The following is a 12,403-nucleotide window of genomic DNA, read 5'->3' as shown; positions in this document are numbered from 1 at the left end:
CAACAAAAACATGCTCAATATCCTCATATTGATCCATGAAAATATATTGCTTACGTAAGATTGTATAGGTGCACATCTTTCTGATCTGCACTGGATGTAAAATTAGATTATATTTCAACATACAAGTCTAATCTATGGACGTATTATCTGCAGGATGTATGGCTTTTGTTTTGCCACATGATGGCAATATAGGACTGCATCTGAGTGGATGACGATCATCGATTGGCCAAAATAGAAGGATCGACGCCTTTAGTGCTGGTCCTGCAGGGGGCAGCAAATAGCTCCAATGAACGTCCAGTTTTTTTAATTGCAGTATGTTATTAGCATTAAAACCTCCTAAAGATGATTGATATCCTTCAGTTTATAACCACGCTACTTTTTCAGTTCTTTATCATAGTTAGTATTCAGACATAAAAGCCAGAGGATATTTTGTTCAGCGGGATCATTAATTTCTGTTAATGCATGTGTCAAATATTAAATGTGCGTACATTGCTGAAATGTTGGAAGGACTGGGGTTCATGGCACTAATCAGGAGTGATTCACTGCACAAATTCCTCTTCCTAATGGCCTTGTCACTTTGGCCTTAAAGGGCTTCAACTGAGCCGATAGCAGTCCGTCTTTGGGAAAACAATGAGAAAACTAGATTGGAGACTTAGAGCTGCATTGTTAAAGAATGGCACAAAGAAGATTTCAGAATAATAGATTTTTACAGCAAGAGAAGAACATAAGCAAGAGCTTGTAGATGTGTTCAGAGAACAAGCCAAGACCCCAGCTGTGGCCCTGCTCCCACTCAACATACTGTACACTGCACATGGAGCCACAATGGCATACTCCCACGCCTTTGGCCAGTGTTGTTAGCTTTTCTACCAATTTTCCATGATTTAGTATGCCAGTGTGTCTTTTCATATCCATTTGAAACCACAAAGAAGTCTTGTATGTTTTCAAAATGATAGGAGTGCTTCAGTGGGACAGTTCATGTTTGTTCCTCAGAAGTAGTCAAAAGGACAGACTTGGTTTGGTATGGACCATTGTATGGTTTTGCGTAGGCCTAAGTTATGCAGAGGCTATAAAGCAGTTTAACTCAACCAGAGAAAGGTTGCATTTTCGCCCCTCGCAGAAACTGCTGTTGTTATTTTGGGCGTTACAAAAATAAATTGAATTTAATTGACTATGGTGCATGCGCATACAAATTTAACATTTACACAAATCAACCTACTTTAAATATTTTTTTAGCAGAGAGGCATTTGTAGTTCGCCAATGAACTGGAGGGAATTCCTGCAAAAGCAATTTCAAAACAAATATGGTGGTTTACGACCATATTTGTTTGTGGCCAGACACACAATAATGCAATAAGAGGTTACTAATCTTAAAGGACTTGTATTTAGCCAGTACTCTTACTGTTTTAAAAAAAAGGCATTAGAATCACAATGGACTGGGTTGCCAGTGATTTGCATATAGAGGTCCTCCCTTCGCAGTATATGGACTGGCCATGCTGCACACTTCTGCCAAGACCAGGTTAGCAAACCTGTCTCAAAGCCCTAACCTTAACCAAATTATCAATCCATAAACCTGACCCTAATGCTCGCCCTCCTAATCTGATTGTGATGGTGCTGCGCTTTAGTGACGGTTCTGATCAGAGAGAGGACGCAAAGCTTTAAACCAACTGGATTTATTTTTATTTTTAGTTTGAAACTGGCAATCCAAATGAGAGGCTCATCGATCATTGTTCATTGTTTTATGTTGCACTGAATCACCAAGACAAGTTCCTGAATTCTGTTCATTGACAATGGCAATAAACCTTTTCTGATTCTGATTCTTATACTCAGACTCATGTGAGGCTCATTCTGATTTCTGATTGGATAATCATCTTTAGAACCAAACATCATATTACTAGGCGCATTTGGGATAAGCAAGACCTGCGCAGATCCAATCGTGTCCATATTGTCCATATTGATCTATTAAAATATCTGGATAGGGTGTTGCAAGCTTAAACCTTTCACGAGTTAGACTAGTGGCCAGCAAAAATCCTACACAGTCCAGAAAGCATTTTTTCCATAAAGCACAATGTAAAAACAAACTGCTTGTGTTTGCCCGACAGGCCACCTACAGCTTTATCAAAGGTCAGATGTTGTGGCAATTTTGCCTTTTTTCAGATCATGAACTTTTTCTCTGTTGAAAATCCTTCAGTTTTCTTCAAAACAGCTTTTTAATCAATAGCTTCTGCTGGCTCTGCTCCGCTCTGGCTGCTGTCGCTCTCATTGGTCGGAGTGATCACATTGTACGTGAACCTGCACTCCTCGCACACACTCGTGTGAGAGAGAAGCACTATTGCGCATGTGTGGTGGACTGTGAACTACTGGATGTAGCTAGCGGCTAAAGGCTAAAGTGGCGACACACGCCAATGAGCTCTCCCATTGGTTTAAAATGGCAGCCATGTTTGATGACCGGTTTGATGCTTTTCCCCTTGGGCTTAAAGCCCATATGACATGTTCTATCTCTATCCTCGTGTTTTTCTAATCATGTTGTTTTGTGAGATTGTCTCTGTGGTAAATAATATAGTTTTTCATCAGTCAAGTTTTAGTTGGTGAAGAAAATGTGTTCTTGTTCCATCCTTCACTTGTTCTCGAGTGAAGGATGGAGCGTGAGATTGACAGGCGGATCAATGCAGCGTCTGCATCGGACTGTTGTGGTGAAGAAGGAGCTGAGTCAAAAGACAAAGCTCTCTCGGTCTACGTTCCTACCCTCACCTATGGTCATGAGCTTTGAGTAATGGCCGAAAGGACAAAATGGCAGATATAAGAGGTCGAAATGAGTTTCCTCTGCAGGTAGGCTGGGTGCTCCCTTAGAGATAGGGTGAAGAGCTCAGTCACACGGGAGGAGCTCGGAGTAAAGCCGCTGCTCCTCCACATCGAGCATCTGCTCCGGATGCCTCCTGGGCGTCTCCCTGGGAGGTGTTTCGGGCATGCCCCACTGGGAAGAGGACCCGGGGAAGACCCAGGGCACGCTAGAGGGACTATATCCCCAAAGGAGCTGGATGAAGTGTCTGGGGTGAGGGAAGTCTGGGATTCCCTGCTTAGACTGCTGCCCCCATGACCTGGCCCTGGAAAAGCGTCATGGATGGATTTTACATATGATTTCTTTCTCTATATATTTTCAAAGCACAATGAAAAACATTTCTAAGTTCTTTATTTTGTCATGTAATTTTGGAGTACTTTTTGCATGGAGGGAAAGATAAAAAGAACCAAACAAAATCTCAAAGGAATATATGTGACCCCAAATATCGCAGACACACTAATGATCAAGCACTGTGGGCTTCAGTTTCTACAGCCAATGGCAACTTTGACAAAGCAAACATCAGGGGAAAGGCAATCTTGTGAAGTCATAGAAGCAGTGTGCTCCTCGAGTACTGCCTTTCAAATAAATCTGAAGTGGTCCAAATACAGTGGTGCGTGCTTGTGTTGCCCAGCAGGAGTTCAGATCTGTCTGCATTAAAAAAAAAAAAAACTAAGACTCTGGAGATGTTAGCAGAAGCATTCAACACAAATTGTCCTTGTGTGGTCCAAAGTCAATAGTGTGGCTTGTTTGGGACAAATCTAAATATTTGACCCTTTTCGTGACCAGAAGACTGCCAACACTTGAGATAATGAATGGAAATATATTTTGATTTACAAAATATAGTGAGATAAATATATTTATTGTTGGTGTAGCCAACATGATTTTCTGAGAATGGCAGAAATAGAATAAAGTACTTATTGTTAATATTATTACTACTACGTATTTTTTAGTTTATAGCCTATTGACTGTTTTACCTGTTCTACCTTTGCAAATTTGCAGTTATTAGACCTCAAGTCTTTTGACCAGTGGAAAATAAGATTCGATGAAACATTGGTTGAAATGTGTTTGGGTTATTTTATTATTTTTAAAATTATTATTATTGTTATTATTATTATTATTATTTTATTAGATAATTTGAGACAGGGGCCGTGCACAATTTACATCAATCTTATTAGGAGTGATGCATTGTACAGGATTACTATCTTATTTGCAAATCTATCCTGCTTAATTGTTTATGGATGAATAATATTGTATTTATATACATTTATCACAATATAAATTTGCCCACTTGTAGAAATCCCTATTCAGTTTTGTCTTTTGTTTTCTGTCTTTCTTTTTGACCCAAAGGCTTTATTGGACAGGACAGTACAGAATGAAATTGCAATGAGTGAGTGAAGGACATTCATCAAAGGGTTTATTGCCATTGTCAATGAACAAAATGTCAGAGCCGGAATCAAACTCATGGCACATGTGTTTTTGACTCGGCCACTGAGCGGCATTGGAACACCTATTTTCAGTTTCTGCGGCGCTGTTGGGCCAGATTTACAATGCAGAAGCTCAGGTCTATATATTTGCTTTATAAACTCAAACAAAACAATCTTTGTAAGTCCCCTGCTTGTGTGCCATGTTCACTTTGTTGGTATCTGACCCAAGGGAAAGTAGTGTTTGTCTGCCTGTTTACTATTGACCAAGTGAACGTGAGCTCTAATCCTATTGGCTCTACAGCTCCTGCAGCACTCTGAAGCCTTGTGTAGCATTTACCAAGTGAGAGTATGTTCTCATGATTATAGCCAGCTGTCATGTCTGAAAGTTGCACATTTTTCCTAAATTACTGAATAGTATTAATGACTATAGTTTGTAATCCAAAGTCAGGTTAAATAATTAAATTGCACTTAAATACTATCATGATTCCACAAGTTATAATGATATTTTAATTAAACTGTCACGCTCATGTCCTATCATTTTGGTTTTGTACCTTTTTTTTTAATGCCTTTCAATTATATATAGTAGATCCCTTTATTATCTAGGCTATTCTAAAGATTTACCCCTCTAATAGAGACACAACTCTAGCCGTCTTTGATATAAACTAGTTCCTCTCAGATTGTATTGAGTCTCCGGCTGTGAACCCCTCTTGAGTACAGGCTGGGAGCTTATAGTTATGAACCTTATACATCACTGCACTGGTATTTCAAGCAATTAAATCCTGTAATTTCAATGCATTTGATTTAATGAATAATGTTTTTTTTTGGGGCATGATTATTCTAATAACCTTCTGAACCAGTATGAAGATGGGTTGTATAATTGATTTGCAGTTATTACCCCATACATATCTCCACACAGTAATTTAAGTATGGAAGGATGAGGGAATTATATAGTAAGTATAGTGAATTTTGATTCACAAAGGTTCTGATTATTATTATACCAATAATGTTTTATATTTTTGTCTTTGTCTAGATAATGTATACTCAATTTCCAATTGAGTTTATGGTCAATATTTTTACCCAGAATCAATTGCCAATGAACAAAATTCACAAACATAGGAACTTGCTTTGGTGATTTGGTGCAACATAAAACAATGAACGATGATAAAACAACCTATATAAAATCAGAAAGAAAAACAATTTAAATCTGTTATAGGATAAAGATAAAAATAGGCTTACTATGTACACAAAATGTACTAGTGAATTTACTGATGTAGTGCAGTCTATGGGATTGATTTTTATTTTGGTTGGTTTGTCGATTTCCCTCTAACCGAAAAATATATATTTAGTTTTATTCAAGTTCATTAATCATTTGTTGTGGTCAAATCATTTTTTTAAAATTTAGCATCAAAAGCAGCTCTAAATCCAGAACAGTAGAGACTGGTTTCATGTACTGCTCCACGTGTAATGATTTGCCTTTCAGAGTCAAAATGGTTCATATTTACATACTGTTCCCCGTCACACAGAGTCAAGTCAATCATGAGCAATGCCTCATGATTGACTTGAGAATGCCATACCCTTCAATTTTGGCCAAAAGCAGTTTATGGTCAATGGTATCAAATACTTTACTTAAACAGGTCAATAAAACACCAATAGTGTACTCTCTCTTATCAATTGCTGTGGATATATCCTCTACCGGGTCCATGACTGCCATCGAGGTTGATTTATTTTCCTTGAAACCAAATTGATATTCACTAATCCTCTAATACTCTTGTGCTTGTAGGTTTTATGTCCACTGTGTGTTGACCTGTGGAGTCCAGCTGATGTAGAATGTTTGAAAATAAATTAAAGCTATTACTGTCACTGTCCGGCTAGCTGGGACATAGCAAACTGATCAAAAACCTATGTGCAATGACCAAATCATTCCATGTATTTTTATTGTCTATTGACCTGTTGTTTTTAGTGGTAGTGAACGTGGAGTTCTCAGTGGAAGCCTACGCAGTCACAGGGAGGACATATAAGCTGGGAGGCGAGGGCACTAACTGCTGTGCCACCGCGCCACCCAACTTTTGCAGAACTCATTTGTATTGAATATAGAAAGTGCACCTCATTTGACAATGTGCTGCTTTCTACCTTAGACTCATAGGGCTCATGCAATTCATTAAAATTGTGACAGAATCATTTCTAATTGTCAATGTTGCAACTGATGAATTCTTCAGCTGATCCACTTTTAGTAAAATCATGTGGTTTTGAACAAAGGGAAATAAATCAAGCTTTTTTGTGTGTTCAAATAGCAAATATTTAAATTTAAACATTAAACATTTGATCAGGAAATTAACAGTGACATTTTTAGTTGTATTTATTTTTGATAAGACAAAGTAGAATCAAAATCGTGATTGATCAATATTTTTTGTCTGTTGCTGTAATGTGACATGACCTGTTTTTATTCTCTTGCTTACAACCAGTTTACACCAGCTCCACAGGGAGTGTAACACAAATGTCTTATGGGTAGTTACTCCCAGCCGTCTTTCTCTGGTGTCGTCTCTTGTGGATTCTTTTAACCTGCATATGACTTCATTAAAAACAAGTATGGCGTCATGCAAGACTGTCCCATAGGACTGTAGTTACAGTCTTTCCAAGAGAACATGAAGGAGAGTGGCTCTGTCAAAGCTTTGCTTTAATGAAGTAAACATGTATACATTTCTATGATATTCTCTGCATTGAACAAAATATGTCCCTTTTTTCTTTTTATAAAACCATGTAGTGTTTAGAACTCTTTCAAATGTTCTTCTTCTTTCAAACATGTGAAATGCATGTTTTTCCTTGTATTTGTTTTGCATTATTTCTCAAAAATATGATTTAAATTTAAAATTATATTTCTGTTTGTTTTGTTTTTAATGTATTCCCCAATACTTCAGGACGCTGAAGATGAGTTTGGCTCTACTGCAGAAGTAAATATCCCAGAGTTTGTGGCAGACTAAAAGAACAAGTTTGATGCAAACCCCCATTGGATTCAAGAGGGTAAAAAGTTATCTATAAAATATGTCTTACAAGAGGCTGAAGGTCTGAGAAAGTGAATATATTTTCTTGATAACTGAACTATCAACAGGAACATTAAGGTAGCATCTATTTTTACTGCCACAATATAAATCTTATAATCTATATGCAAATGTAAATTGGCTGTGTTTTGTTCACTCTGATCCAAATGCCTCTCAAAGCTTAGGCACTCGCAAACAACTATTTGTATGATTGTTCAGTCATATATTTTTTTTAACTAGTTTAATGTGAACATATTTTCATATGTTTCCTTTGGGTAGTGTCAAACATTGGATTCCTTTCTTCAGACGTGTTGTGTGGTGAATTTGAATCAACCTCCAGTGAATAGAGGTGATCGGTCATGACTTAAGCCATTCCAATGTCTATATGGTACAACAAGTACTGAAGACTTTCATTTTAAAAAAGTGTTTGAGAAGCTCCATTCTCCCAGGGCTTGGTAGATGTTTAGGTTCATTAGAAAAGGCATGTCCAAACCATTAGAAAAGGCATGTCCAAACTAGGGCCTGGGGGCCAAATGCGGCCCTCAGACCATTTTTTCTTGGCCCTCCGGCTTCCTGCTATGTTGGCCCAAACAACAAAAAGTACTTTTTACTGTGAAATTGGCAAAATTCAGGCATATTGATGTTATTCCAACCTAATATTAATGTTCTAGGTATAATTAAAGGTGTGGAGGCTCATCGCAATGACATCAATCGAATGTTGAATGATTCACTTTTTCATTCTACAAATTCAACATTGTCATGTTGTTTGTGGCCCTCTGCCCCGTTTAAGTTTCAAAATGCGGCCCTTGGTGAAAAAAGTTTGGACACCCCTGCATTAGAACAAAGGAATGGAAACAGAAAAGTAAGTTACCTGGACAGACTCCCTGACCAGAGCAACTGCCATCAAATAGAAATTCAGCTCTGGTCTAAGTTAGTGGGGGATATCTGGCCCTTTGTGCTCTGGTGGGCTACAAGGTTCAGACTTTACCTGCTGTGTCGAGTTCAGAGCAGAAGAAATACACCTAGAGAGATACTAAGAGCAATGTAATCTTCAGAAGAGAAGACATGATTTCATTAGAGCTGAACCAAGTGCGGCCATTAGATCCAAAGCAACAAATAAGAATGGAGAAGTTAATTAAAGAGTGTGTAATGAATGGAAAAGTCCCGGCGATGTGGCACATGATTCATTATGGGAACAGTTAATCCCACTCTGGACCGCTCAAAATCAATCAGGGCAATTTGCTTGTAAAGTTTAAAAAAAAGTACATCATAGAAGTGGAAATATATATGTGGATAATGTGAATATTGTTTTGAAGATATGCTACATTTGAATATCAAGTATTGTTTATAGTAAAAGAAATGCTGAGCTGATTGAAATCTAAACTTGTATATGTTATAAACTGTCAAATAAAGGTATTATGTTATATTCTGCACTTTTGTGATTTCACATTTTCTGATAAAACCTCAAATAATGCGTTTAAAGACATGTTTTAACATGTTTCTGTTGGATGTCATTTACTCCAAAAAATATAGGTAGAGGTATACATTTTTGCCAATATCACCCACCACTAGTTTAAAATATATAAAAGGCAGATGCATTGTGTAGGAAGCATTTACTATAGTGCGAGTATGCTTGCATGCTAATTCAAATGTAAACACTTTGTTTCATTGTTCCTCATACACAGAATGTGCATCAGGGTTTGGATAATGTCACCTCTGGCTGCACTGCTTAGTCTTTTTGTTGGTTGCTAGGAGACTAAACTGTAGTGCCTAAAGGTTTTTGCAGAGATAGTGTAATGTTCAGAGGTTATACTTCTCTCTCCAGTCACTCCCACATATGTTGTGTGGACGGTGTAGATGTTGAAGGAGGTGATGCACAAATGAATGCACCAAAAACAAAACTATTATGATTTGTTATCTAACTAACACTTGGCCCAGTAGGTCTGTTCTTATTCGTGTGTGTTTTAATAATCATTAGTCATTAATAAAGGATTATCTTATCTTATCTTATCTTAATCACTTGAAATAATTGTCATGTATTGACCACTAGGGGGCTCTGGAGGTCTATTTGACTTTTGCTTTTTTTTCTTCTCCATAGGATGTTGACCCACTCAAACTCCCACTTGAATTTTACCACACAGCAGCACCTTGGATAAAACACTGCGTTTGCATGTACTAAACTAGACAAAAGTGGAATCTTTGTGTTTTCTAAAGCACACAATACGTCCCACTTTGGATGTTAAAAATATGTGCAAAGCATGAAGAGGTTTTGTATGTTGTATGAATGTAGTAAACATACTACATTAATGTCAACTAAAGCCTCTAGAACAATTAGGCAGCTTACTAAAACTGAAAGCAAAGATCAATAATGCATTATTTGTCCTATTTTGACAATTCCGGTACGACTTTTGCTTCAGGGCCACCTTATGGTTTAATGGTAACAGTTTCCCAGATTAAAAGCGGTGCATGATTATGTCAGGGAATCCACAATTTTAATATAATATGATACAATATATCTGGCAATTCAAGACAATTCTAAAAGTAAGATTTAATGACACTTCTATAAACATTACCAGGGAAAGGAAAGACTGTCTTTGAGAATTCTGTTTATACTGTATTTCACCATTTTGTGCACATTTACTCTCAGCGTCTTAATGGCTTATTGGCTAGATCTGAGGTAAAAGTCAGAAGTAAAGCTTTAAGAGAAGTGTCCACCTCTTCAAAGGTAAAGCCCCTTATTGACAGTTTTCAAAGATTGCCTTCTTTATCTTTAATTTGCTCTTAATTTGTCAAATGTTTAAATCAAAGTGAAGGGGCTGTATTTTATGTGTTCTGTTCAGCTAGACAACAAAGCCTTTCCATGTTAATTTAAAACTTGCCAATGTTACATCATTTAACAGACCAAGCCAGCCAGTGAACAAGTGGCTTCAGTTTTTATCTCTGCAACAAATCACACTGCAATTTTCACATTTGAAATCTCATGACTCCATTTCCGTGACTAGACAAACCAATTTATTATAATAATTACACAAATCTCATTCAAAATTTCAAGTAATTGTCACAAGACACGGTGTAGCAAAGAGAATTACGCTCCATATCAGTGGCACCGCCTCACACAAGCCTGGCCTTCTTCAGCGTACTCTGTGTAGGATGGTATTTGTACTATTTCTCACTCCGATGTGCGCTTCATCTTGGGCGGGCATAAGTGGAGCAGTACCTTGCGCTCGGAGCAGGGAGTTTGTTGGCATGCCTCAAGGCCGGTGTACCTCAGGTGATCTGGGATTTGTAGGAGACACTTTGCTGTAGTAGCAATTTATAGGGGGTGAAAAAGTCCCCCTGAGCTAATGGACCATTCATTTCTGTTGACAGGATGCTGCTGAATGTAGACTTACTCCATAGCAGCCCATTGTGTGGCCATCCCCAGACTAAACCCCAGCAAGCAGTGTTCTTCTCAGAGGCTGAACAAGTTATTTGTACAAAAGCAGTAATTTGTTTAGTGCAAGTATCGCTCATGGGAGAAATCGAGATGAATTCTGGGCCATAGATGGAAAGTAGGGATTGGAGGCAAAATGTTTCAACTTGACAGATGTTCAATTGGACATAAGTCCCCAAGGATTTCAATGAATGTACAGAATATTAAATCCTTTTTCATTGCCAAATGTTATGTTGATACAATACGTTCAAGCTCTGTCCTAGCAACGGTGATAGGAATATGTACTGTGCTTTCTGCTGCTTTTGGTTTTTCCAGTCAGTATTTATATAAAGGATTATCTTATCTTTTACTATTTGTTTATTGTTTTATATTATATTTAATGCTATAAATGATGCATATTGATAATGTTTAAACCATATTTTTTCAGTCAAACCTTTGAGACATTTGAATTTGTAGTTGCAGGAACTACGGTGACCAGTTATTTTGCCTCTGTTGATTGAGTCCCAATATAAATTTCTATACCACCATGATAATTCAAAAATGCCATTCAAGCTCAAGTTTATGTGAGTTTTTAATATTGATACTTCCTCAAATCAGTATCTAGTATCAATAATAGTTTCATTATTGATTATTATCCAAACATTGTTTTACAACCCTACTATAAAGTGAGTCTGTTCAGTACTGTTTACTTTATCCAAACATGGTTGGGCTATGTGGTAAAATGAATAAATCATCATAATTGTCTTCCTCATATTGATTGATCCTGATATGGTTTTCAAACTTAATTTCATCAACATGAACAAATATATCCCTCCAAAGTCTGCTCTGCTCCAAACCACAAGCTTTTACTGACAGAGGATTGACTGTATACTGTACATGGTGATTAAAAGTGCCCAATCTGATAAATGTCAATGTTGAAATAATTGGATCAGTTTCAGTTAGAATTTGATTAATTGCACAGCTCTAATTATGAAGGAACTAAATATATGAGATCTAGAGAGAGGTCCGTGTTGACCGATGTGCTCGGCGTGAGATTAAACATTTCATTTAGGAAGGAAAAACAACATGATCAGATTATTTTGTTAACCACCAAATACATGGGTGTTGTTGTTGTCGTGGATCAGAGGCGGTCAGTGCTGAGTCGCTGATGAAGGAGCTAGGCCTGTCGGAGTGGAGCGGTTCTCGTGCTGCATGTGGATCAGTCGTGGCAGAGCAGCACTTCACACACAGCGGGCAAACGGGAAACACGGGTCATTGCACAAGGCCATGTTGTTTTCCTAAACATTGGTGTTGACTTCAGATCAGGTCGGATGAAGAACAACACGTCAAAGGCTGTTCAAGTCTGTGAGTGTTTGAATTGAATTGAACAAAGCTATTGCACAAATGGTGAGGGCCTTTCATGTAACAGCTTTTGCACTCACTGCGTTTTGGAGCGCTTGGATAACAAAACCAACTGAAATACTGTCTTTGTATTAAATGCACTTTTACTATAGCTCTTTAACTCTCTGTTTATCATTATGTTCCAGGAATCAGTCCTTGATGATGTGGGATATTTCAATGTAAAAAAACAAAACTAAAAAATCTCACAAAGCTTAATTTCAGTAGAAAAGATAAAACGATTTGTTCCAATAGCCTAGCCTATCTGAACAGGATTTTGATGTACATTAAACAAAAAA

The sequence above is a fragment of the Eucyclogobius newberryi genome, unplaced genomic scaffold, assembly GCF_026437365.1.
Source record: "Eucyclogobius newberryi isolate DKJ021-1_F unplaced genomic scaffold, fEucNew1.0.hap1 SCAF_2, whole genome shotgun sequence".
NCBI lineage: Eukaryota > Metazoa > Chordata > Actinopteri > Gobiiformes > Gobiidae > Eucyclogobius > Eucyclogobius newberryi.
This window is presented reverse-complemented; position numbering follows the sequence as displayed.